The sequence below is a fragment of the Symphalangus syndactylus genome, chromosome 11, assembly GCF_028878055.3.
Source record: "Symphalangus syndactylus isolate Jambi chromosome 11, NHGRI_mSymSyn1-v2.1_pri, whole genome shotgun sequence".
Taxonomy (NCBI): Eukaryota; Metazoa; Chordata; class Mammalia; order Primates; family Hylobatidae; genus Symphalangus; species Symphalangus syndactylus.
Genome location: NC_072433.2, coordinates 42,236,617 through 42,242,616, shown reverse-complemented (window position 1 = coordinate 42,242,616; position 6,000 = coordinate 42,236,617).

The following is a 6,000-nucleotide window of genomic DNA, read 5'->3' as shown; positions in this document are numbered from 1 at the left end:
CTCCTGGAGCTTTGCCTGAATGCATTAAATAATCAAAATGGAAAAGAGAAAAGGAAAGAGGGGAGAAAAGAAAGAGCAGAGATGGAGAGAAGGGCAGAAAAGAGAGGGGTAAGAGTGGAGGAGAAGGGAGGGGAGGGGAGGGGAGAAGGCTGGCAGGAAAGAGACAGAAACATCACACCTGCAGACACCTCCCAGTCAGTAAATCAATCGTGCAGAAACAAGCCACGCATGGAAGTGTGTGGAGGAAGATGGTCAAAAAAGGACTCTATGTATCCCTCATTTCCCTGGGTCATCACCCAATACTCTAAAGTTCAACAGAGACTATCCAATGACTACAGGAAAGAAAAGAAACTAGCCTGTGTGTCTGAGTCAAGAGCTTTCAATTTTCATTTTACTCACAATGTTGTGCTGTATGGGTTTATTTCTGAATTTTTCCAATTGCATGCCCTCTGGCCTGAGGGCCAGCAACATTGACTTCATATGCACATCTTCTTTCTGCTATTGGCTCGTACAAACATGATTGAAAAGCTGAGCATGATGGTTAATTTTTATATTTCAACTTGACTGAGCCATGGGGTGCTCAGACATTTGGCAAAACATTATTGTGTGTGTCTGTGAGAGTCTTTCTGGATGAGACTGACATTTGAATTGGTAGACTGAGTAAAGCAGGTTGCCCTCCCCATTGCAGGCACATCTCATCCAAATAATTGAAAATCTGAATAGAACAAAAAGGCTGAGTAAGAGGGAACACCTTCTGCCTGACTGCTTGAGCTGGGACTTGCATCTTTTCCAGCTTTCAGACTCAGACTGAAGTTTTGGCCCTTCTTGGGTCTCAAGCTTGTAAGCTTTCAGACTTTAGCTACACCTCAGCTCTCTTGAGTCTCCAGTTTGCTAACTACAAATCTTGGAACTGATTTCTTCGCCTCCATAATAGAGTAAGCCGTGGATAGTCATGGGCTGCCTGATGATGTTTTGGTTAATGATGGATTGCACATACAATGGTGATCTCATAAGATTATACGATTCTGTCTTTACTGTACATTTCCCATGTTTAGATATGTTTAGACACACAAACGCTTACCATTGTGTTATAACTGCCTACAGTATTCAGTACAGTCCCATGCTGTGACAGGTTCATAGCCTGGGAGCAATAAGCCATACCATACAGTCCAGGTGTGTCATGAGCGACACCATCTAAGTGTGGGTAAGTGCACTCTAGGATGTTTGCACAGCCTCAAAATCACCTAACAATACATTTTTCAGAATGTATCACCATTACTAAGTGACACATGACTGTATATACACAGTCTTTCTTTTGGTTCTGTTTCTTCTGAGAATTCTAATACATTCAGGGAGATCTCTCTAGAAAAGGGTTGGGGTAATGGTAACAATGGTGCTGAGATCCAAGAAGTGTTTGAAATTAACAAATATAGGAAGCTTGGATGCAAGAGAGTCCCCAGCAGAGGCAATGGCCAAGGCAAAGGCTTCAAGAGTGGAGGAAGGCTGGTGGAGGGAGGGACTGACAGGTCAGCGTGGCCTGAGTGAGGAGTAGAAGGGGACACTGGCATGAGATTGGCTGGAGATTCTGCATGCACCAGGCTACTCCAGGCCTAGGGAGGCTGATGGTATAGTTTATCATCTTCCCGGGACAAGTCTGGGGGAAGAAGGTGCTATGAAAACCAAAATAACACTTTGAAACCAGAACTATTCTGCACAAATTGAGGCCCTCCCTTTCAGGCCATTAGGAGTTTGTAATTTATTCTACAATCAATAAGGGATTCACTGAAGTATTCTAAGAAGAAATGTCACATGATCCTATTTGCATTTTAAACTCACCGTGGCTGCCATGTGGGGAATGGATTGAAGAAGGCAAGAAAAGATAAGGGCAGACCAGTGGGGACTAAATCTATTTAAGACTGCAACTGTGAAAGCATGCCTGAGTTTCCAGCCTGCTGCTCTGAGAATTTTAGACTCAAAATTTTACCATCAACTCTTACCTGAGTTTCTAACCTGCTGGCCTGCCCTGTGGATTTCAGACTTGCCAGCCCCTACAGTCACATGAGCCAATTTCTTAAAGTCTCTCTCTCTGTCTCTCTCTCTCTAAGTTTGAGTAAATAGTGTATGTAGGTATGTATTTACTATGTATGTATGTATTGTGGAGGAGGGAAAATGGTTCCCTCTACCTTTCTAGGTTCCTTGGCTGAGCCACAACTTAAATGGACACAAGACAGATCAACAGGAGCAAAACTATATTTATTACATATATGAGCACAGGAGTCCCGCAAATATATGAGACTCCAACAGAGGCCAGATGATTGAAGCTTATTTAATATCCTGAGCTATAGAAAGGAATAGGGGCTTTGGCTTCTGAGGGTTGGTAGAGACAAGTTTATGGAAGGGTGAGGGGAGGAAAAGTATAGTGAATAAAATTTGTCTTGTTATGAAGGTATTTCAGGTAATAAAAGCTGTAATGCAGCTGCTCTTTCTGATACAGATACTAATGCATATTTTCTTTATAGATATACATTTATTTTACAAAAAAAAACCCAGGTTTTCAGAGCTACTCTTGTGTCTGAAGTTTTTCAGAATAACCAGCTCCAAATATGCAAAAGAAATATATTTCGGGGTGGCATATCTGGTCTCCTATAGTCATATTTGGGGTAGTATGTCCTGAGCCCAAACATTATACACACACACACACACACACACACCGCCATATATGTACATATCCATATTATATATAGTATGTGTGTTATGTATATATTGTGAAAGCTATCAGTATCAAAATGGAGTCACTGATGTCAAACCCTAATGGAGAGACAGGAAGATCTGAAGGAAGGGGCCCCTCACACAAGCCTATGATGGGGATGACACATGGAACTCCTTGAAACCTCAGTGTTTCAGGTAGGCCACTTGCATGAGGAGACTTAGGTAGCAATGGCTGCCTTCACTAATTTATATATAAATATCTATCTATATAAATATATATTTATATGTAAATATATATGAGGTGAATATATAATTATATGTATAATACACATATGTACATAATATGTATGTGTATAATACATATGTATATATAATTATATATATTCATTCCTCACATATTACATATATAGAGAAATAAATGCAGATATATAATTATAATTCGTATATAATTATAACTCATATATAAGTATATATGAGTTAATTATTTATATAATTATATATATAAATTATATATATGGTTACATATATATTTATAATTATATATCTATGGAGAGAGAGGAAGAGAGAGGGAGAGAAAAAAATACGTGTATGCTCCCATTGGTCCTTTTTTTCTTTTCTTTTCTTTTTTTTTTTTTTGAGATGGAGTCTCGCTCTGTCGCCCAGGCTGGAGTGCAGTGGCGCAATCTTGGCTCACTGTAACCTCCACCTCCCTGATTCAAGCAATTCCCCTGCCTCAGCCTCCTTAGTAGCTGGGGTTACAGGTGCACGCCACCATGCCTGGCTAATTTTTTTTGTATTTTTAGTACAGATGGATGTTGGCCAGACTGGTCACGGACTCCTTACCTCAGGCAATCTGCCCACTTCGGCCTCCCAAAGTGCTGGGATTATGTGCGTGAGCCACTGTGCCCGGCCTCATTGATTCTTTTTTCTGGAGAACTCTGACACAGAGTGGCACACAGAAACAATGCCATGTGATGACTGCAGTCATGCTTTTTTTTTTTTTTTTTTGCTTAGAAGTCAAAAAACTACCAGCAGGTAGGAGAGAAGCCTGAGACACATCCTCCCCTAGCTCTACTACCTTCAAAGAGAAGCTAGCCAGGCCTATACCTTGATCATGGACTTCTGGCCTGCAGAACTTTAGGCAGTACATTTCTATTATACTAAGACACCCAGTTTGTTGCACTTTGTTACAGCAGCTCTAAGAAACAAATACAGATTTTGGTGCATTAGTGAGATGGCAGAGGGTTTGCAGAGGTTATGGAAAGAAGGGAGTGGATTTAAGTCAAATCTGGAGGGCTCAGGGAGGGCTTGGATATGGGAAGAAGGAGGGGGATGGGTTTTGACTTCCCCTGATCTGCTGCCTCTGAAACCCTGCCCCTTCCTCTGACCCCCATGCTAAACTGCACACGTATCCTGGGAATTCTGTCTCAAGCAGTATTCTTGATCTCATTCTCTGCTCAAAGTGCTACAGTTACTATGTGGGGCTGCATGCAGATATTTGAGAACATAGGGTATTTGGTCCTAATGTAGACATGGCCACAGGGGACCTGGGTCTCTGTCCTGGGGTTTCCATGTGCTGGCAGTCAGGTCCCCTTGGAGCCTGTTGGAGAAAAATGGAATAAGTCTTCTCCAGTAATTGCAATAGTACTGCTGCTGAGACAGTCAGCAAATTATTTTCCACATTCACTGCTGAGAACTACAACAAAACCCACATGAACATTTTTTTTTGGATATAATCATATAATAGACAAGCTAACATTTGGTTAGCGGTTGTCATATTCAGAAGACTGTGTTTCACACTTTGCAAAAATTTAACCCTCATGGCTAACTATGTAGTGAGTCCACAAATTACTCTCATTTTGGAAGTAAATAAGTAGAGATTCCGTGAGTCCTGTTGAGGTGATCAGGTTTACCATGCTGAGACATGGTGGATCTAGGGCTGGTACCCAGGTCTGAGGCAGAGCAAGGAGTCTTAATCATCTTTCTGTCTTCTGTCTTTAGCCCTCTCTCTCTTCTACACACACACACGCACACGTGCACACACACACACTCACACACATGCATGAACCGTCACAGATAAACCCAAGGGAAGTGGCTCTGCTATTGTGGTTTCCAGCATTTCCAAGCTGGTGTGATTCTGAATGCCTCTTCTTAGATTAAGCTGATTCTAGAATAGTTTTATTATCTTAATGTTCTGCTATTCGGTACAAAAGATGCTGTTAAAGACAGAACTTATTCTTTTCCCATCTGCCACCCCTAGGTTTGAACCACTGCATGATTTTCTTGGGTCCTTTCTCCTCTGGGAAATCACCTAGTTGGACTTCCTGGGTTGGTTTTTTCACCTCTCATTCTCCACCACTGAGAGCTGACTTTTTTCCCACTGGGTTAGTGTTTCATCATACTCTTTAACATTTTCATGAGGTTTGTTGGTAGTCCCAATCACCACCACACTGGGATACAGATGACAAAAGTTCAATTTTTTGAAACTTATGTACCCATCCCCACACTCTTTTTACAACTCTGGCTCAAGGTGGGCAACTGTCCAAGGTAGATCAACTAGTTGTTTGCTATTCTTCTGTCTTCCTTGCTGTCACCTTCTGTGGTTTGAAAGTCAATGTCCCCAGCCCCAGGGAAGACTTGTGAGGGACATAATCAATCTGAGTGGGGGTTTCCCAACCCTAGCACTAATTTGGCCTAGGTAATTCTTTGTTGCAGCAGACTATCCTATGCACTGTAAGATGTTTAGAAGCATCCCTGGCTTCTACCCACTATACATGCATAGCAGCAGCCTAAGTATGGACAATCAAAAATGTCTCTGGGAGGCAAACTCACCCCTAGCTGAGAAGCACTGATTTAAGCTGGTACAACCTCGTGCTGTTTACCTTTTGCACTTACAGTTGGTCATGAAAGCTTTAATAAGATATTTTACCTAATGTAAAAAAAGGAGAACTTCTAAACACATGGCTGCTTTTTTCCTACCTTGAATGTAAACAGGAGATGCTTAGAACTGTGACAAAATATAATAATCAACTATATTTTGACCTCCAAACTTAGGGAAGCAGGGACAACATACAGGAGGAAGGTCAAGTAGAACCTAGACCATTGATGACATTATAGAACCACTATATCAAACCTGGAACCAGAAACCTCACCGACTGTAGACCTTGCTATACAAGAAAATTTAGTGGTGCAAATGATCTGGAATACTCAAAGTAATTATAAGAAAGGAGAACAAACTTGGGGGACTCACGTTACCCAATTTTAAGATTTTTCATAAAACTATAGTAACCA